Consider the following 22,944-nt stretch of genomic DNA (forward strand, 5'->3'; position numbering starts at 1 on the left):
GACAAGTCATCAACACTTGATATGTTATAAAGTCATTTTCGATCAAGACATTCAAACCCATAACTTCCCATTCATATACCGTAGTTAAGAATCCACAGTGTAGGAGCCATCAGCCATCACTGCCAGAGTTCAGACTGATGTTTAAAACCCAAGACTCTAATACTTCCTTCTTTGATTCATCCCATGTTGAAGAAATAAATGTCGAGAGAGCAGAAGACCTTTCAACTAGATAGAACACTGTGTTAAAATGAGAATTAAGGGAATTTGATTCTGACATGACCCCATCAAATCCCAAACCTCAATTTGCTGATAGAGATCGGAGGATAAGCAAAAAGGTTGAATCTACACTTGTGTGCCAGTAAAAATTCCATTGCAAGTTTTACAGAGAGAACAACTGACATTTGGGAATGTATAGGGAACGTGGTTGAAATACCAAATAGAAGTCTGCAAGATGAAACTTATATTTCCAGCAACCAAAAAGCAGAGTAAAAACTCACTGTTAGGAAAACTTTGCTCCTATCAGCAGCATATCCCAACCTGAGCTCTCATATTTGTTAAATGGGAATATACAATAAAAAATACCTGGAGCAGGCAAGGTCCTGACAGCCAAGGCCCATTGTTTTCATGTAGACCTTAGTCTTGGTGATTGTGCAAAGACAATCGTCAAACTTGGGTAACATGAATTTAAAAAGGATCATGAACTTTATGAATCACTCTGCAAACTAAACCAATTCCTGTTAATGGGTTATCAGGTCTTGGGTTTTTTTGTTGTTTTTTAATAAATTTATTTATTTATTTATTTTTGGCTGTGCTGGGTCTTCATTGCTATGTGCAGGCTTTCTCTGGCTGCAGCGAGCAGGGGCTACTCTTCGTTGCGGTGCGCAGGCTTCTCATTGCGGTGGCTTCTCTTGTTGCGGAGCACGGGCTCTAGGCACGCGGGCTTCAGTAGTTGTGGCTCATGGGCTCAGTAGTTGTGGCTTGCGGCCTCTAGAGTGCAGACTCAGTAGTTGTGGTGCACGGGCTTAGTTGCACCGTGGCATGTGGGATCTTCCTGGACCAGGGATGGAACCTGTGTCCCCTGCACTGGCAGGTGGATTCTTAACCACTGCACCACCAGGGAAGTCCCAGGTCTTGTTTTTAAAATGTTTCAAGAGTGTTCTAAAAACTCTCTATTTCGGGCTTCCCTGGTGGTGCAGTGGTTGAGAATCTGCCTGCCAATGCAGGGGACACGGTTTCGAGCCCTGGTCTGGGAGGATCCCACATGCCGCGGAGCAACTGGGCCCGTGAGCCACGATTGCTGAGCCTGCGCTCCGCAGCAAGAGAGGCCACGATAGCGAGAGGCCCGCGCACCGCGATGAAGAGTGGCCCCCGCTTGCCACAACTAGAGAAAGCCCTCACACAGAAAGGAAGACCCAACACAGCCATAAATAAATAAATAAATATTTTTTAAAAATTATCTAAAAAAACCCTCTCCATTTCATAATACTGGTAACTTACGAGAAATAGCAAGTTCACTTATATACAGATTGCTTTTGTGACTCTGTTGGGTCCTAAAATCCATGTCAGAGTTGAACAGATTTACAGGTGAAACCTTTCAGGATCTTGCTTGCGTAGTAGCCTGATTCCAAGTAATTCACCAGAAGAAAGAAACAGTTGACAGGGTCTGTTGTGGAAATATTCACTTAACATCCAGCAACTTTACAGCACAGCTATTATGTGTTAGGCCCTGGAGGTCTAACCTGCCCTCAGATGACTCAGGAGCTAGTTTGGAGACAGGCACTGATCACATTCAGTGACAATTACAAGACAGTGTTACCTGCTTCTTGTAATCAACACAATCATGTCTCTTATGACCAAGTTCAGAGAACAAATGCAGTTAAATAGGAATGTCCTAGAAATGAAATACAGAAATAGACTTAACACAGTTTCCATAAATAAAACTGAGGACGTTAAGAGCAAAATGCTGAATCTGGAGTTTCCTAGGAAAAGGGTGAAAACCCATGCTTCAGCCCTTTGAACAACCCAATTACCAACCAAAATCATACGAGACTCAAGAGACTGTGTTAAGGGCTTAGACCTGTGCTGTCCAATGTCGCTCGTGTCCAAAGTGCACTTGAAATGCCACAAATTGAACAAATTGGGGTGTAATTTAAATGTAAAATATATACTGATTTTAAAGACAATATGGGAGGAGGAATGTAAATTGTCTCATCAGTAATTTCTTTATGTTGATTACATGGTGAAGTGATAATATTTTGGATGATATTTTGGTTAAATAAAATGTATCATTCAAAATAATCTCACATGCTTCTTTTTATTTTTTAATGTGGCCACTAAAAAATGTATTAATTACATATATGGTTCACATTATATTTTTATTAGACAGCACTGTCTTAGACTCTTAAACTTAAGGCATTTTCCTTACTCTTCCTTACTCATAAATTTAAGGCATGGCTTAGACTCTTGAACTAGAGAAAACTGAGTTCAAATCCACATATTAGCTGTGTGACCTTTGGTGAGTTACCTAACCTCCCTAACCACTTGCTATATACCCAGGTACTGTTTTAATTAGTAAGGATCCATCACAGACTTGTTTTTAGGATGAAGTTCACCAAGGTGACTTGTTCAACACAAGTCCTCAAAATATTTTAGCAAATATTTTCAAAACCATCTCAGCTAGACAATGATCCTTTCTTTTACTTCACTGTTAGCCATCACTTCAAAGTGATGATCTAAATCAACCCAGGGTCTTTATATAAGAAGCAATGTTTTCCACTCCCACTTGGATTATTGTTTTCATCCTTCTCTATCTGATGAATTTCTGCACAGCCTTCAAGACCTAGCTCAGATACATCTCCTGGAACAACTTTCTTGACTTTCCTGTCCAATTAGCTTTCTCAACACAGCTCATCTGACGTTCATTTAGCAAGTTTTTATTCGGCACCAACTATGTGCCAGAGAGGCAGAGAGGAAGGAAGGAAGGAAGGAAGAAAGAGAGAGAGAGAGAGAAGAAAGGAAAGATAGGACACTGGAGACAAAGCCACAGCCCCAAACAGAACTTGACATCAAGACACAATGATGTTGCCTTTGCTACAAAGGGCCAAAACTTTTAGTGAGAAGGCCTTGGATTCTTTTATTCATGGCAACATGGACTTGTTAGAAATCATGAGCTTTCCACCATTGCTAATCATCAGGAAAATGCAAATTAAAACCACAATGAGGGCTTCCCTGGTAGGGCAGTGGTTAAGAATCTGCCTGCCAATGCAGGGGACACGGGTTCGAGCCCTGGTCCAGGAAGATCCCACATATCGCGGAGCAACTAAGCCCGTGCGCCACAACTACTGAGCCTGCGCTCTAGAGCCCACGAGCCACAACTACTGAGCCCGTGTGCCGCAACTACTGAAGCCCGTGCACCTAGAGCCCGTGCTCCGCAACAAGAGAAGCCACCGCGATAAGAAGCCTGTGCACCGCAACGAAGACCCAACCCAGCCAAAAATAAATAAATAAATTTATATAAAAAAACCCACAATGAGATATCACCTCACACCTGTCAGAATGGCTATCATCAAAAAGAACACAAATAACAGATGTTGACGAGGATGTGGAGAAAAGAGAACCCTTGTACACTGCTGGTGGGAATGTAAATTGGTGGAGCCAATTACATTCCATAGTTTTCTGAGATACCTCCAAACTATGGAAAACAGTTCGGAGGTATCTCAGAAAACTAAAATTTGAACTACCATATGACCCAGCAGTTCTACTCCTGGATATATATCCCAAAAAAAAGCCAAAAACACTAACTCAGAAAGATACATACACTCCAACGTTCATAGCAGCATTATTTACAATTGCCAAGACATGGGAAACAACCTAAGTGTCCATCTACAGATGAATGGATAAAGAAGATGTGGTACATATATACAATGGAATACTACTCAGCCATAAAAAACAATGAAAACTTTGCCATTTGCAGCAACATGGATAGACTTGGAGGGTATTATGCTAAGGAAATAAGTCAGACAGAGAAAGATAAATACTGTATGAGATCTCTTATATGTAGACTCTAAAAACTACAACAAACTATTGAGTATAACATAAAAGAAGCAGACTCACAGATGTAGAGAACAAACTAGTGGTTATGGGGGTGGGGGAGGGGCACTCTAGGGGTTGGGGAGTGGGAGGTACAAACTATTGGGTGTAAGACAGGCTCAAGGATGTATCGTACAACATGGGGAACAGAGCCAATATTTTGTAATAACTTTAAGTGGAAAGCAAACTTTAAAAGTTGTATAAAAATTTTAAAAAGAAAGAAAGCAAGGAGCTTTCCAGCTGGGCACAGAGCATCTGGCACGTCCCATAACCACCCAGCCACGTGCTGGAGTCCGTGTGGGTTAATAAAAACTACAAGTTCAGCACGGTTCATACCAGTGTCTTTCCTATGTTCTTTCTCTTTCTGACCAAAAAAGATAAAGGATATATAATATTTAATTTAATTTAATATTTAAGTCTGATCTGCATTCTTATTCCCATTATAATTATTAAATCCAAGAAGAAGGCAGAGGAGAAGAAGAGGAAAAAAAGAGAGTCATGGAAATCTCAGAGGTTAAAGGTGAGTCATAGTTTGCTTTGTCCCCGAGTAGAAAGAGGACTGTAGTGGTTAACTGTTCTGTGGTTTGCAGAGTGAAGAAGTTTACATTTTTACCGATTTCTTTTTATATTGAATTCCAGCCTAGTTTGTAATCTTCCGCAGTGGAATAATACGGCTTCCATTTGTTTCCGTTCCATTAATTGAAGCTATTTTTCTACTGTTATCTTATTCGAGTAATTAACACACTGATTTATTTTGTCTTGACAGCCTGAGGCAGTGGTACTAGGGTACAAATTTTTAAGTCAAACAAATACATGGACCTTTTGAAAATGCATCACACTAGATTTCCTTCTTTTCAGACTCTCCAGAAGTCAGATAATAGTAACTCCGTGGACCTTACACTCTTGGCCAAAAAAAAAAAACAAAAGATTTTTTTTTCTTGCCTATTAAAAGGAGAGTTTATTTGTATATTTTTTTAACTTTTTATTTTATATTGGAGTATAGGGGATTAACAATGTTGTGTTAGTTTCAGGTGTACAAAAAAGACTTTATAGCCAACGATGATCTACATTAAACTATCCACCAGTTAAAGACCATTCTCCTCAGTCAGCTAATTTTTCTCGGGACACCTCCAACGAGATGAATGTGTACCTGCTCATATTTCAGCCAATGAGAAAGGCTAAAAAATGTGACCCTGAAAATACGTCGACCACATTCTCTGCCATCAGATCACAAGGGGAGAGTGCTGTCTTGTTCATAAAATGCTGAGATCTTTGCTGAGACTAAGCTGCTGAACCCACCAGACTTTAGGATCAGAAAATCCACTGTGCACAACAGATCTTAAACTCACAATGGTCCTAATTGAGGACCAGTGAGTTAAATTGAGTATTTGGAGGCCAATTCTTTTTTTTTTTAAACAAAGAACATCTGTTCAGAGTTATCCTGCCAACAGGAACTTACTTGTTGTGCGGTCTCCCTTTCACAACCGCCCAAGTAAACTGGCCAAAGCCCTGTCATCCTTTCCAGAACCTCACTGGGGACACCGGCGTGAATCAAGTGTCAGTCTGAATTACACGATCATTTATAAATAGCACTTCCTTAATTACCATCAAGAATTTACAAAAAATAGTAATAATGGCTAACCAGGTGTGGCCTAGGAAAAAACAGTGATCACTTTTAATGTAAAAGGTGACGCCTAGCATATTCAAAGCAGCACTATTCAGGAGTCAGCTGGCCTGAATTCTCATCAGTTTTGTTGTTTATTCTGTGTTGTTTATCCTTGTACAAGTCAGTTGACCTTTTTGATTCCTCTATTTTCTCATCTTTAAAATGAGGGACATATGCTGATGATCTCAATATCCTTTCTGGCTTCCACATTCTAATTGTACATCTCTAAATCATGTAAAGTAACACATTGTCTCTCCATAAACTAATCTCGCTAAACTGGTTCCAACAGAGCTTCAGTTGAGTTGTTTAAGTAGGTTAAACATCCCCACGTTAGAGCTCGGAATCATGTTCTCCCTATTAATTTTCTCATAAATAGCACAGAAGTAAGCTCCAACCCAGTTTTGCCTGCAGTGTCATAAAATCTAAATTAGTTGAATTTAAATTGGTAAGATGTGAGTATGCGTTAGATTAAAACCTAATGTCAATGAACGGTGCATGTTCTGTCCTGGGTCATTGTCTCTTTCTCCACACGATCTGCCTGGGAAATTATAAATTGCCCACAGCTTCCACAGATGCTCACGACTCCTGAAAGTCTAACTCCAGACGATTTCTCCCCTGAGCTCCAAACTGGTGTTTGCTAATAACAGTCATCACTCAGTGAGAACCTCTTACAAGTCTGGTGCTGAGCTGTCATTTTAACAACGTGATCTCCACCTGGACCACACCCCTGCTGGGTGGATATGGTTATCTCCATTGTACAGATGAGGAGATTGAGTCTCAGAGAGGTTGTGTAGCTGATCAAAGTGACACAGGTGATCATTTTCAAAGCCATGAGTGTAATCCAGGTCTTGCCGACTTAGAAATCCATGCCCTTTGGATTATTCCATGAGGGTGAATGATATAGTTGGAAATGCAGACTAGTCGATCATGGTTACTGTTGTGGATGAAAGTTTTCTTCTTGGCATAGACAGGGGCAGGTTAGGGGGAAAGAGACTTGCACAGTGAGGACAAGGTCTGGGATCTGAGGTCAAGAGCAGAGGAAGGAGAAGCTAAAAAGGCAGGTCGGGGCCGCACTGGGAACAGCTTCGTGGGCCAGGACAGAGAATGTAGGCTTCCGTAAGACAACGCAGGTCATCCAAGGGTTTCAAGAGGGAGCAGGAAGTGACATCTATCATCAGTTTTATATTTTAGGAGACACATTCTGGAAAAAAACTGTCAGAACAGTTGAGAAGGAAATACAGAGAGATTAGAAGTAGGAAGATCATTGGGGAAACTATTCCAATAGCCCAGGTGAGAGGAAATTCAGGCCTGAAATAGGACAGTGACAGAGGAAGGGATAAAAGGGACTGAGAATTTGGCACACAGTTTAATTGGATAAGTAGATTAGGATGAGGTTATGTCAACCCCAAAGCAGCTCTGACTTGTCTTTGCCTGGTTGCCTAGTAGAGCAGGTTCCTACAGCACAGCTACTGCAAAGCCCACCACTCAGTGAAGAAAGTCAAGGCACTGGATTGTACCAGACCCAAATGATGCAAAAGTAGAATGTCTGGATCATATTGGGTTACTTACCTCTGTGTGTCTTTTCTCTGTTGTTCAGAAGAGAGAGTCCACAGTACATGATTCCCTATCACTGAATGTCTAGTCTTCAGAACTAGACATTCTGAAGCCTTTAAGGAGCCTTTAAGGAGCTAAGCCTTTAAGGAGCTAAGCCATTTCCGTAGAAAACAGAAGGACACCCTTGGAGTGTCCTATTGCGTATATACAATAAGTCCATGACCTCATAAAAGAGAGGCTTATCTCTGTGAAAGTGATGAGATGGCCTCGGCTAGTGTGAACTCCAGAGCCTGGCCTCAGCTTCCATCCCCATCTCCACCTGCGTGTGCCAAATGTAGCTCAAAGTCAATTCATCTAAATTGCTCACCACCTTCACCCAGAAACCTCCACCTCTCACCTGGACTCTTACAGTCATCTCCTAACCCACCTTCCCAAATCTACCCGGGCCCCTGCTTCCAGACTATTCTCAACGCAGCAACCCCCAAACCTTTTCTTTTTTTGGCCGTGCCATGCGGCTTGCAGCATCTTAGTTCCCTGACGACCAAGGATTGAACCCGGGTCCCAGCAGTGGAAGTGCCAAGCCCTAACCACTGGACCACCAGGGAATTCCCCCCAAACCTTTTACAACTTATGTCAGATCATCTTACTCTTCTGCTCAGATCTGACCAATAGATGAGCAGATGCAAACTATCATATATGGGATGGATAAAGAACAAGGTCTTACTGTAGAGCACAGGGAACCATATTCAATACCCTGTGATAATCCATAATGGAAAAGACTATAAAAAAGAGTGCATGTATATGTATAACTGGGTCACTTTACTGTACAGCAGAAATTAACATAACATTTAAATCAACTATACTTCAATAAAATAAATTTTAACAAAACAGAACTGCCCAGGAGCTCCATGGATGAAGTCCTCCCAGCAGCAGTCAGACCCTGCGTGTCTCATGATCCCTGACCTCATCTCCTTCTATCATCTTCTCCTCACTCTGCTCCAGCCTCACCGGTCACACTCTACCTCAGTGCCTTTGCACTGGCTTTTCCTCTGCCCAGAACACTACCCCCACCATCTGTGAGTCTAACCCCCTCATCTTCTTCGAGGTTTTGTTCAAATGTCTCCTCTGCAGTGAGTCATACCCTGAACCACCTTACTGAAAATTGCAAACCTCCCCATACCTTGCCTCCTACACAGACAAACCCCTCGACACACTTATGATGCTTTCTTTGGCTCCAGAGGATTATCACACTCTAACATACTAATATGGGTTGTGTTATGTCCCCCCCAGAGATGTTGAGGCCCGAATCCCCAGTACCTGAGAATGTAACTTTTCTAGAAGAAAGGTCTTTGCAGATGATCCAGTTGAGATGAGGTCATTAGGGTGGGCCCTCATCCAATACGGCTGGTATCCTTATTAAGAGGGGAAGTTTGGACACAGACACACACACAGGAAGATGCCATGTGATAAAGGAGGCAGAGTTCAGGATGGAGCTTTTGCAAAAGCCAACAAACACCGGAAGCTAGGGGAGCGGCCAGGACAGATTCTCCCTCACAGCCTAAGAAGGAACCAACCCTGCAGACACCTGGATCTTGGACTTCCAGCCTCCAGACTGTAAGATGATAAAGGCTATTGTCCAAATCACCCACTTTGTGGTACCTTGTTATGGCAGCTTTAGCAAACTAATAATCATACCAAATAATCAGCCTGTGTTTTATATCTATTATCCATCCTCACCTCCAAAGGTAAGCTTCACAAGGAGGGGAGGGGAGACTTGTTTATCTTTGCTTTTCTGTCTTCAGCAGTAACAACTGTGCCCAGCCTACACTTCTAGCCTTTTCTCCCACCTCTCTCTAAGACAACATCCTTTCAACTTTCACCCCAAACACCATGGACTAGGATTCCTTCTTAACTTTACATATGCTGTTTCCTCAGCCCAGGCTGCCCACCTGCCCCTTCTCTACCTGTTTCCATCTCCTCATCAGTGAAGACACATCCATGTCATCCCTTCAGTGATGAATTCCCCCTGCCCCGCTCTTCTGTTTTATTATGCATGCAGCTGGGCCTCTCCACCTGCAAACCATGACGGCTTTGAGTTCTGGAATCAGATCTTATTAATCTTTCTAGCCCCAGAACCTGGCCCAGTGTCTGGCACACAGGAGGTGCTCAGTGAATGTTTGCTAGATTGAATGAAATCTGTATCCTGCAGCTTTTGCTCTAGCTGCCCTTCCCCAGACTGCTCTCCACAACAGGTACAGGAGGATTAGGAAGGTCTGTGGGAGCAGAACTCAGATCAGAGCGTCAGGCGCTACTGGCTGCAGCTCTCCGCAGCTTCTTTGTCTTCATGCAATCTCGGGAGGGTTTCCGGAATTGGAACAGTCAGCGATGTTGTACTTAAAGCACTCAGCTGAGCCCTAGGAGACGTTTGCCAGAATTCACAGCAATACAAGCAGCTCAATCAAAGGAGAAGGGGTCTGAATCCTCCTCCTTTTTATAAACTAGGCCACGTATCCTGTTGGGAAAGAAAGGACAGTCCTTTGAGACAGCGCTTCCCAGGTTGCTGAGCAAGAATATACTGGCTTTGATTCCAGGCAATGGTCTCATCTCTGTTTTCCTTTCTGCCCCTGCTTCTTTCCAATGAGTGGGAGTGGTAATGACCACAGGTCTGCCCCCGGCTTTGCAGAAAGGATGAACTGGAGCCAGATCCGGAAAGGAAGGATGTGTTTGGTGTGACCAACACCCGTTTAGTCTTTCTGAATACTCACAGGGGTGGGATCTGAAAAGGTTAGAAGACTCGGCCTTCCAGAAATGGTAATTGAACGGAACTAAATTATGGCATTTGCCTTCTAAGGAATCACCGTTGGTTCTCAGGAGGTTCTCTGCCCCTGTCTGTTTTCTAAAAGACATTAATTCCTCAGTCTTGCAGTCACTACGTAAACTGCAAAGTGGGCCCTACGAAATGTAGGAAATGCCGAAAAACACTATTTGTAGCCTCACTCCTTGTAGGTGCCATCCTGGTTAGGTTAGCTCCAAATTCATACGAATAAATGATTGCATAACCCTAATTATGTGCCTTTGACGGTTCAAATGTCCAGTTAATTGTGGGTCATTCATGGGCCCAAATTAAACACCTATTCAGTGCCAAGCACCGTGCTTTTCTCAAGTGCACAAAGAAGGAGACTCCTGTTTTTCACATTATGTCATAAAGTTGATCAAACTATAACTTACTAAGCACCTACACTATTCCCAGCAAAATATAATAAGCTTTGTGATTATGACTGAAGAGTTGCTTGCAAATTTTTAATAATTCAATTCAGCCCTACACTTGGTCCCTTTAAATTCAGATGGGTAATATTTTGATCATTCTTTGTACCTTGGCCCCATAATGATTTGAGCTATCATCATCACCATCATCATTATTATTATTAAAGGCAGTGGATAGGCCCTCATCCAGTGACACTGGTGGTTCTTAACATTTTGGTGCTCACATGCACCTTTCAGATGAAGCAAAGCCAGGAACCCTCTCTCCAGAAGAAAATTCACATGCTTCAGACACTATTGTACATATAATTTTGGACATACCCTCTACAGCAGGAGTCAGGAAACTTTTTCTGTAAAAGCTAGATAATAAATACTATAGGCTTTGCAGGTCAAGAGGCAAAATATGGGTATGATCTAGGTGCTTACATTCCAAAGAGAAAACAAATTCCCACAAATGTTACCTGATAAAATCCAAAATATCATAAGTGAGCATGATTTTTTTGTAATACAGGTCTATTAATGAGAAGAATGGAATTTGGCAGGAGGGAAGAGAAGGAAAATATTTCACTCCGTGGTGGCTCAAAGTGAGTATTTCCTATCATCAAATGGATCGAGAATGTCCAGCTGTAAAAACCACTCTGAGTTCGAGGGCTGTGAAACCCTTGCTGTCCAGGGCTCTTAACCCTGGTGACAGTACTAGAAGCCCATGCAGAAGCGTCATCTGGAAGCAACAAGGATTCCTGGGGCAGTGCTCCCGGGACAGGGATGGCTGGCAGCTGAATCGGGAACGCGTCCCTACCACTCCGAGCTACAACCAAGAACGCACAGTATACTCAGTTCTATTAACCTACATTCTGTGACCTCAATAAAACTTTCTCAATAATCAGCAAGAATAACAATGCATATGAAAAGAAATTCCTTTGCCCAGTGTTTGAACATTGAAATGTAAAAAGCACATCAATGGATGAGGCTTTTTAATGAATAAAATTATTTCCTTTATCTGCTGTTATCATTCAATCAATACTCACTTCCAGAGATTCCAAAAAACCCAACAAACAAACAAACAAACAAAATCTTGCAAATCTAAAAGAGCTTAGAGTAAATCATAACAAACTTATCAAGAGTCAGCATTCAACAAAAATGATTACGCAGAAATTTTAGCTTCTCCTCACCCAGTTAATCTTTTTCTCCTAAAAACGTCCCGTACTAACAGTCAATCACAAGAGTAATGTAATTCTGGATATGTTTTCGGGCCGATAATATTTGAAAAGCTTAGGCCACTAAGAAGAGCCATAAATGCATCTCATCGGTTAGCACCCATCAGTTCATCTCAGTAACGGTTAAATAAATAAATAAATGAGTCTATAAATGCAGCTCCCTCAACTGCATTTATGGACTGTTTGAGTGGCAAACCTGATGCAAGTTCTCCACCTAGTGGATGTTTTGAAAAACGTGCTCTAAGATAAAAGTTGCATGTACCTGTGTGGGCTACAGACAGAGACAAAGAGATACAGACAGGAGGAAGCATTCTCCGTGTCAGTCAATGACATCACGTCGGATGTTCATGTCTCTTTTTCCATTTTCCACTTTCTTCCGTGTCCCTCCCTGTCTTAGCCCAGGCTCCCCAGGAAGGACTCAAAGACAGTTATTTGCCTGCAGAGCGTTCCTTAGGGCGTGCTCTCGGGAAACACGCCGTGAGGCAGCAAAGGGAGCAGCCCTGGACAGACGAGGCAGGGGGACTGTGGTGCAGGTGCGCCCCCGTCTTGGCTGGACCCTTGCAGCCAGTAGTCTCGGTGACCGGGGGCCTGCTGATGGGCCACGTCGCCTCCAACCCTGCCAGCCGGGCTTCTCCGTCCTCAGGCCACGTGGCCAGCCCTCGGGAGGCCGGTGGGGAGGCTGGTTGGCTTTGGTGAGTGGTGGACGCTGTCTGTAGGTCTCACCTGAGGAGCCAAGCCCTTCACACTGCGTGCCCGTCCACCTGCTTCTTCCCCAGACCTGCTCTGCCCTGAGGGTCCAGGCTTTCTCCCTGCAGGCCTCTGACCATCCCGCCAGGCCATCGGCCACTGCTCAGGAATCCATGTGCCTTGGCCGTTCCCCTTACACACTAAGAGGGTGATTAGGTGGACCATCCAACTCCCCGCCCCTCGGATGTCCCCTGCCCTCTGTCCTTTAGGGCCCCCCTGCATGGGGCCGGAGTACAGCCGTGGTCCAGCCTTAGCCTGCATCGCATTCCAGGCCGACCCAGCGTGAACTAAGCTTGGCCGCTCTTCTCTCCATCAGCTGGGCAAAGGGCCCCCTGCCCCACCGTACAGCCATGGGTATGAGCCAGGGAGAGACCAGTACACCTGTGACGGATGGAATGGGCTCTGAAATCCCATTTTTGTGCCTCCAGCTGGTGCTAGGACTGTCACCCCAATGTGAGGTGATGAAATGAGGAAGACAGTGCAAATGGGAAGAACAGGGCGTAATAAGAAATGATGGAAGGGGAGAAATAACCACATTGAAGGATGCAGCTGAGCAAGTGGAAACTTCCTCTCCTGGACTTGCAGCCTCATGCTGCCTGACTTCCCCCCACCTCTTCTCCTTCTCAGACGCCTTCGGTTCCTCGTTTCCTGGACCTCTAAGCGTTGGAGTGACCCAGGCCCAGCCCCTGGACCACTTCTCTTTCCTTCCCACGCTGGCAGGTTTCCCCCAGTCTCCTCTCTATGCTCTAGGTCCCAGATTTGAATCTCCAGCGCAGACCCCGCCTGTCCCAGACTGTGTGCCCCACTGTGTAAGCACCACCTGAATCCAGGTGACCAGAAGCTGACTCCAGCCCAAACCCCTAGCTCACAACCGAGCAGCCAGGACTAGGTCTCTGACACGCCAGGTCTTTTGCATCTCGTAAACATCAACTTTATTCTTTCCAGTAAGTCAGGCCAAAACCATGGAGTGACTCCTCTTCCTCTCACCCGCAATCTGATCCACCAGCAAATCCCGTCGGCAGCATCGTTAAAACACGGCCAGAGCCCAGCCACCTCTCACCACGCCTGCCGCAGCCACAGGGGTTCGGGCCACCGCCCGCTCCTGGCTTCCCGATGGGCCTGACCCGCTCTCCTTGTCTCTGCCTTCGCCCCTTCTGTCTGCTCTCTGGCCTTTACAACTCACGCAAGGTCCTCACAACCCCTCCCGCTTCCTGGGCTCTCAGCTCCAGAGTCCGTGTGCTTCCCTCCCCTGCCTCTTACAGGTCTTTATTCAAACGCCACCTTAACAGAAAGGCCCTCCAGTTTAAAACTGAAAAAAACAGCTCTCCTTGTTCTCCCCTGTAGGGAGTTGAACGCTGGCCCCAAAAAAGATATATGTACATCCTAATCTCGGGAATCTGTGACTGTGCCCTTGTTTGGGAAAAGGGTCTTTGCAGATGGAATTAAATCGTGGATCTTGAGATGAGGTCATCTTGGATAACCTGGGCAGACCCTAAATTCAATGCCAAGTGTCTTTATAAGAGACAGAAGAGAAGACACAGACACCCAAAAGCAGAGCAGGCGATGCGAAGATATATCACTACCCAATTTAAAATGTATTTATCATAGTTATTGACTTTCTAAACTACCAATCTATAAGCTACAAGAAGGCAGAGATTTTTTATCAGTTTTTTTCGCTGTTGTAGAGTCTAGAACCTGGGAAGACAGGTGCCAGAGCCTAAAGTTTAGTGTTAATAAATATTTGCTGTTCAGGAAAACAAAGAGATGAATAAATGATGGGTCCCCAAACGTTGTGCCTGAGCGACTAGGAGAACAATGACTCGACAAAAACAAGCGGTAAAGGAAAGAAGTAATTAGAGTTGAGATGGGGAGTAATTTAGGGCTTCTTCAGTTGGATGTGACCTAACTTCAAACAGAAATGCATATTCTTTCACTAATTTAGGATTTACTTATCTTACTTATCCAGCCAGCTCCAAAAGAATTTTGGAAGACTTACACTATTATTTTAACACGATAATTAATGAGATGTAATAAGACAAAAACATTGTGACACTGGAGATTAACAACCAATGTTCGTGTGAAATGTCAGTGTTGAAAATACATAGATTCGTGATTAAATTTCCATTATTATCCCTTCAAAATCCTATTTTAGCCAGACTCTCTTGCACCAGATGTTTCATTACATGACATCAAAATTGATTGCTTGATTGACCAATGGATTGACTTCACCAATGTTTTCCCCTTTCAGTATACTGAGGCAATACTACTGATAAGAAAAGCAGCCAGGGGTCAAATTATATAAAGGAGAAGGGAAGAGCAATCGTTCTAGAAAAACTCAGAGATGCAGAGTAGCCTTCCACCAGCAGTAGCCTTGGAGCGCACGTACCCCCTAAAGAGCCGAGCGCCACCGAGCCCTGCTGAAGGATGCTGACTTCAGAGCACACAGCACCAGGCGGGGAAGTGTGCCGCGCAGCCCTGGCGGCCCCACTCACCGCACCCTTCCTTCCTGCATCCCCATCCAACGAGGTACTTCCACTGCTCATATTTTCCAAAATAGTTTTGCCATGCTCCCTTTTCTTGTTGAAAAAAAAAGAGAAAGAACTACTCGTAGGCATTAAAAGTGGAATTGATCTTGCCTCTCTACGTAGCCATCTGAAATTCTCATGACATCTTTCAAATGTTAAAATGTCAGCGAGGGCTTCCCTGGTGGCGCAGTGGTTAAGAATCCGCCTGCCAATGCAGGGGACACGGGTTCGAGCCCTGGCCCGGGAAGATCTCACATGCCGCGGAGCAACTAAGCCCGTGCACCACAACTACTGAGCCTGAGCTCTAGAGCCCGCGAGCCACAACTACTGAAGCCCGTGTGCCGCAACTACTGAAGCCTGCGTGCCTAGAGCCCGTGCTCCGCAACAAGAGAAGCCACCGCAATGAGAAGCCTGCGCCCCACAACAAAGAGTAGCCCCCGCTCGCCGCAACTAGAGAAAGCCCGCGTGCAGCAGCAAAGACCCAATGCAACCAAAAATTAAATAAATGAATAAATAAATAAATTTTTTTTAAAAAGAAGTCAGCGAGAAAGATCTATATCAGAGTCAGGGGTTTTTGTTCATTTTACAAGATTTGCAGAGCCTCAGTGACACCCTTGCTGAGGGGTGTTGTGGGGCCGCATGGGACACACTGTCAGCAGGCCCCTGACCCAGCTCAGACCAACCTCGTCTTCCTGGCAGCCAGCAGGAGGCAGGCTGCCATCCTCCTCACTCAGCATCATCAGGCAACTTCCAGCGGAGCCTGCAGTGCATTTCGGAAAACATCAAAGTTGAAAAAATCCTCATAAAATCTGAAAAAAACATTAGCTTCATGGAGGAAATCTGAGCTTGGTATTGATTTTTTAATGGGCATTGAGTAATGAGATGAAGCTATATTCTTGCAATATCTGCTTGTATACTTTGTGTCTCAACACCCTGACATCTAATAAAGCCATTTTCTTTTTTTTTTTTAACTTTTGAGTTCATTTTCATTCCAAAGTTAAAACAAACTGCAAAGCTTGAATTATTCTAAAATATTGTCTTTTTCACCATGAGTGTTAGATTGTACTTGCATATTTCACACGGCTTAAGGCCACTTGGCTATTATTATCATCTCCTTTATGACAAAGAAGTTTTAATTATTTGCATAAAACCTCTAGAGCTAATTGTGGAAAAGAAGTGACTTTTGATGTCACAAAACATTAACAGCTAAAAGTAGTCCAGGTAGACTGCTACTGGACCTGTACCCCACTCGAAAGACAGGAAGCATTACTTCGTAATACAGTTAGTCACAGACTGGATGAGAAATAATATTCCCTTGAGATCAGATGGTAGGGATAATTTTTTCACAAAATGCAAATATATACAGAGAGAGAAAGAGACAGATATAGATGTCTATATGTAATATAGATGAAGATATATAGATATAGATATCTCCTTTTGTGGAAAAAAGTATATTTACATGTATAATAAATCTGACTTCTCAGACCATATTTTTAAAATAAATTGTAGTTTATTATATGTGTTCTGCATACACAAGGGTCAGAATTTTAAGCATTCCTTCTAATAAATATTATGCTTTCGACCCACTGGAAAGCAAAACTGGGCATTAAGTCAACAAATCTTTATTGAACAGATGTCTCAGAGTTCCCCAGTGCTGGTGCCCATGGTGAAATTAATCTGGACCTACGGACCTTGAGTTTCTTCCTTCTGAGCATTTGCTAAATTACACTAATTTACACAATAGTGTTAATGGGTGACAATTAATGCGTTATCTCTTCAAGGGCATTTGTATTTACAGTTAGAGAATCTCTGATTGGCAGGAGGATGGGAAGCTGAGAGGAGTTTTCGTGCACCAGGACCTCCTCAGCCTTTGTCTGGGGTTTTCCTCTCTGATTTCAACACTGAGTCTGACAAGAGACTAGCACCAGCTACCCTGAGAGCTGGAGATCTGAGCTCATCTGACAAGAGGGAACCACAAGGTGAATAAAGTTCGTCCTGGTTAAGTTGTGGGTTTAGAGCACGGAATTAGCCTGGTCTGGAATCAACTTCCAGGAAACCGTCACTTACGAAATCTTAAACCTGTGTTATCAGACAGGTTTTTAATTTCTCTAAACCTCAGTTTCTTCATCTGTGAACTGGGGTGATATTCACAACAATTTTGTTAGAATTCAGAGTAACACGTTAAGATCTCAACACAGGGCTGGAACATGGAAGGTACTCGGTAATTGGTAGTTATTCCCGTTTCATGTTGGGAGTTGAGACGCATTTGTTCTGAAGTTGTAACATCTCAGACTGGAAGGGACCCTCGAGGCCCCCGGATCCAACCACGACTGCCAGCCCCCAGCCACGTAGTCTGTGCGGGGCACCTTCTAAGACACGTTGGACTTAAAATCCTTCCAATCGGGACCGTTGCCAACAAAGGGGAAGAGACGGGAAGGTGGTCTGAAGGCACGCTTGCTGAAATGGGTTGTAAGAAAATAGAACCTGATATCTCTTGCGGGCTTGGTTTTCTGAGCAGAGAACTGGTGCCAGTCGTCTTCCTGGATCAGAAGGGAAACTCCCCTCTAAGGTGATACTTTCTGAAAGGCACTTTGAAAACAACCCTCTCCCCAATCCCTTATAAACCACAGCTGTTAAAATCCAGAGGTACCCGGTTAGCTGTGAGGGATTTCTTTCCAACACAGCTAATAAATGAGACGCTGCTAGGAGAACCTCGGCATGCACCGCTTAAGCCCGGGTCTTGCACTGTGACACTCAGCTGGGGCCTGGCGCCAGCCAACATGCTCATTGACGCTTTGAAGGTTACGCCAGGAATCACAACAGTGCCACCTGCATTCCGGCTGCGAAGAGCGAGCCTGCCAGGAAAAGTCAGCCCCAGCTTTGCATGTCCTTCCCCAGCGCCAGGGGCTGGAGGACACAATTAGCGATCAGCTCCACCTCCCACCTGCCACTCGACCTTGGTCGTGAGTCACCATCCGCCCTGGGTCTCAGTGTTTTGCCAGCCAAGTGGTGACAATCGTGATCACCTGCCTTCCTCACCTGATCATTAGGGCTTTAATGGATTTCATTTTCAGAGAGTGTTTTCACATCCTTGACAGGACGTGGCTACCCGGTGTCAGGAAAAAGCCATTATCATTACTGACCTCAGAACCAAAAGTGGGATGCTTTTTCAGGCTTCCGTGCTAATTAAGGTGGTAATATCTAACCTTTATACAATGCTTTCCAACACATGCACACACACAAATATCTAAAAGTTCACGATTTTGAAATATGAATTTACTGTGCACGATTTTGAAATATGAATGTACTGTTGCAATTGCTTTCTTGGAAAGGCAACGTGCTTCCGTGTAGCCATTTACAGTGAAGAGTTGCTCCAAAGATGCTCAGTCCAGATGGCCAGAGCTGGCCTCTGATTCTCAGTTCATTAAACAGTCTCCCTTTCACCAACAGGCCTCTCATTGTAAGGCAGCCCGGGCCTCAGCTGATGTCAAAAGCCCCATTCTCTGGCGGGTGGATTGTTCTCATAAAGCATGCCCACACGCGTTCTGTGGCAGATAGGGACGGGGCTGGCACTGCAGATGTCACTGCCGCCGCCGCTGTCACTTTCCCCATCACACGCTCTTGGGTGTCTTTCCAGAGACTGGCACAAAGCTCAATTCAGAGTTTGCCTTTGACCGACGCGCACTTGGCCTGCAGATGGACGGGGGAGAAGAAAAAGACGTCCCAGTGTGTCTCCGCGCTGGCCTGGGAAAGTTTGGGAATTCCTGGCTTAGTTACCAGCCTCTACTGGGGCTGAAAAAACAAATCAGAAAGTTGCCAATGGTTTCATTCAGCCTACAAAACCAAGTTAATGCAACCCTGTGAGTGAGACCATCAATGGACAAAAGTCAGGAAATCCAAGTCTGCCCTTCCCACAGCCCGCGGAGCCTTCCACACGTGGGGGACTGTGCCGCTGCCTGGACCCCGAGGTACACCCTTGCCGAAGCACAGAGCCGCCCGGGGCCGTCCTGGGAGTATGCCCACCGCGAGGGGTTTGGCCAAGGGGAACACGGGCTCTGCATTCATCACGACTTCAACTCTAAGATGATTCACTTATTGAAAGAATGCCATTTACAGCAACATGGATGGACCTAGAGATGATCGTACTAAGTGAAGTAAGTCAGACAGAGAAAGGCAAATATTATATGGCCTCACTTATATGTGGAATCAAAAAAATTGATTCAAATGAACTTATTTACAAAACAGAAACGGACCCACAGAGAATGAACTTATAGTTACCAAAGGGCAAGGGTGGGGGATAAGTTAGGAACTTGGGATTAACAGATACACACTACTATATATAAAATAGACAACAAGGACCTACTGTACAGCACAGGGAACTATATTCAGTATCTTGTAATACCCATGATGGAAAAGAATCTGAAATATACATATATATAAAGCTGAATATATATATATATATTATATATATATATATATATATAACTGAATCACTTTGCTGTACACCTGAAACTAACACAACTTTGTTAATCACCTATTCTTCAATTAAAAAAAAAGAAACTGGGGGCTTCCCTGGTGGCACAGTGGTTGAGAATCTGCCTGCCAATGCAGGGGACACGGGTTCGAGCCCTGGTCTGGGACGATCCCACATGCCGCGGAGCAACTGGGCCCGTGAGCCACAATTACTGAGCCTGCGCGTCTGGAGCCTGTGCTCCGCAATAAGAGAGGCTGCGATAGTGAGAGGCTCATGCACCGCGATGAAGAGCGGCCCCCGCTTGCCGCAACTAGAGAAAGCCCTCGCACAGAAACGAAGACCCAACACAGCTAAAAATAAATTAATTAATTAATTAAAAAAAAAAAAAAGTAACTGGAAAAAATAATATATCACATGTTGACGGAAAAGTACATACATGGTAAGTGAGCAGCACGCTGAATTTTTACAGCGTGAACACCCCATGGGATCAGCATTCGGTCACGAAATGAAGCAGAACCAGAACCCAGAAGCCCTGGATGTGTCTCTTCTCAGCCTCCAACTTGATGATAAAACCAGATTATTAGGGGCTTCCTTGGTGGCGCAGTGGTTGAGAATCTGCCTGCCAATGCAGGGGACACGGGTTGGAGCCCTGGTCTGGGAAGATCCCACATGCCATGGAGCAACTGGGCCCGTAAGCCACAATTACTGAGCCTGCGCGTCTGGAGCCTGTGCTCCACAACAAGAGAGGTCGCGATGGTGAGAGGCCCGCGCACCGCGATGAAGAGTGGCCCCCGCTTGCCACAGCTAGAGAAGGCCCTCGCACAGAAACGAAGACCCAACACAGCCATAAATAAAATAAATAAATTAATTAAAAAAAAAAAAAAACAGATTATAAAAATTAACAGAAAGTATGATGTAGATGGAGTCTGAGACCCTAGAGGAGATTAGAAAATCTTACTTGAAAGTATTTCCTGGGATTGAGCCGCACCTGGTGGGAAGGGGGTGGTGGACCTATCGTTAGAGTTTACACCCAGCACAGGGGAGACAGAACGTGTTTCCCCCAAGAGGTTCCGCAGGGCCTATCTTCCGAGAGGGACGTAGGGCACCCAGTATCCTTTCCCCCCGCAGGCAGATACTCCTGGTAGAGGAAACACATAGAGCAGATGGTCTCTACCAAGGACACACCTCAGAAGCTCTGTCAAGGGGGTCAGCACTGGGCCCACCCAGGCCTCTGAGTCGGAGCTTCTGGACAAAGGTCTGACCACGTAAATCTCAAAAACTTCCCAAGGAGATTCCGGAGTGCAGCCCTGGGTGAGAACAACTCTCTTAAACTGTTATTCATTTTTCTCTTTCATTAAACAAATAACCTTCACAGCCCCTTCCCTCCAACAGACCAAAGGAGGAAGGTTCAAGAAGGCCCAGGAGGGCACGGTGAGGGGGCTTAAGTTAGTGTCTCCCCCTCCTGACTTTAGCTGGGCTGATTCTCCCTAATCAGATGCTGCTTGGCCGTAAGTACCCACAGAGCCAGTCAAAGCCAAGGGCTCTGCCTCCCCCGACCTCACAAGATCATTTCCTTTTTGTTTGTAACTCCAGGTCTTGCATGTACCTGAAGTGCAATCTTTCCTCTCATCTACACAGCAAACTCCTACACATACTGCAAGATCCTAATGAAATGTTCCTACTCCACAGACATTTCCTGACTTAGTCCTTCTTCTATGCCCCCAACATCCCATCAATGGCCCCTTTACGGTTCCTACCACACCACACTGTAATTACCCTTTGCGATGCCTGCCCCACTGAATGGACTGAGGTTTTCCTTTTTCTACCTCTGCATCCTTGGGGCCTAGGATGGAAGCGGGGAAGTGCTGAATAAACAGATATCAAATAGATGGGTGGATGGGTGCATGGAGGCATGGGTACTGAAAGTGCTTTGGAATGTGCAAACTGTTCTATTTCCATTCGTTCCATAACTAGCAAGCAGATGGCTCTCTGGAACTCACACTTTCCCTTTTATGTAGACTCCCAACCTTCCTTCCCACCTTTTAAGTAAACAGCCAATGCTTTCCCATTTCAACAATAACTCTACACCTTCACTGTGTCATTGTTAGCAAAATGTCATCTCTATCTTTAGCATCATTATTCTCTGACTCATTTCCAAAGTCTAACGTTCCAACGGGCCTTTTGCCTCTTTCTTTTATCCCAAAAGGAGCAAATAGAGCCCTTGGAATTAACATCTAGGAAGTGTGCCTGAGAACCGCCAGCCAGGAAACAATGGCACTGCGGCCACCCCTTGTCTACACTGTCATTCAGCAGGTGGTTCAGTTCCTGCCAGGTATGTATACACAGCAAGTGATTTCTTGGGAAGAATAAACCACCAGCAGCCCGGGCAGTGCTGTTCCATAGGAGCCGGTCATTTCCTCGATGGAGGAAATGTCTGGGAATCAGAGTCCTAGCGTCTGAATCCGAGGCATTTCTACATTCCAAGAGCAGCCACGTGGCAGAAGCATGGTCAAAATAAGGCATTTGGGGATGTGAAGAAAATGGAATAAAAATTGTAAAGGTTAGAGGGAGAGAGAATTGAATGGTTGGAGATAAGCGATGTTAACTAGGATACTCCTCTCCGAGGGGAAGCCAGCGTGGGAACACGTAAAGAAAGCACGTAAACAGCACCATTAACAGCGTATCACAATTTCAAAGTACGACAAGAATTCCAGAGCCAGATGGAATACTAGAGACCGTAGAAATCAAACCCATAATCTTACATATGAAGCAACTGATTTATTAAGACTAAAAGTGAACTACTTTTGTACCAGGGTCAACCAAGATATCCACCAATGTATTTCAATTTAAGTGTTATCAGAAGATCCACCCAACTCAAAATATTCCCACCTGGTGTCTGTTGTGATACTTCATGTATTCCCACTATTTTCTCACTCCTTTAGATAAATTTGCTGTGTTTCCAGAAAGTGCATATTAAAAATAAATCTGTTTTCAAATTGAGAAGCCATCTTCAAAATAAAGAGCCTGTGCTCTGAAAGTGTCAAGGTCATGAAAGCAAAAAATAAAAAATTTTTTAAAAGCTGAGGAATTGTTCCAGGTGAAAAAAAGACTAAAGAGACAGAACAACTAAATAAAATGTAGGTGGAACCCTGGCTTGGATCCTGGACCAGAAAAGAATTACTTGATTTTCCTATAAAGGACATAAATAAAACAGTTGGCAAATTTTGAATAAGGTCTATAGATGAGATGTTATTAATCAATGTTAATTTCCTGATTTTGATCATTTTACTGTGGTTCTTTAAGAGAATGTCCTTGTTTTTAGAAAATGCACACGGACGTATTTAGGGATAAAGGAGCACATGCCACACATATTAAGATCACCCTCATGCGTGTCCCAGAAAGAATAAGGTC

The 22,944-nt window shown here is 44.4% G+C and overlaps 1 protein-coding gene across 1 annotated transcript in view; it reads right to left on the reverse strand.

Annotated features, from left to right (window-relative positions):
* Window positions 1–15,595: 15,595 nt before the first annotated feature.
* The window catches only part of LOC309646585 (uncharacterized protein), a 62,780-nt gene continuing 55,431 nt past the window's right edge, over window positions 15,596–22,944 (reverse strand). Inside the window, exon 9 of the mRNA XM_082433104.1 lies at window positions 15,596–18,851. The gene's annotated coding sequence lies outside the window, so the exon portion shown is untranslated. The remainder of the gene's footprint in view (window positions 18,852–22,944) is intronic.

The sequence above is a fragment of the Balaenoptera physalus genome (assembly GCF_965194825.1).
Source record: "Balaenoptera physalus genome assembly, chromosome: 17".
Taxonomy (NCBI): Eukaryota; Metazoa; Chordata; class Mammalia; order Artiodactyla; family Balaenopteridae; genus Balaenoptera; species Balaenoptera physalus.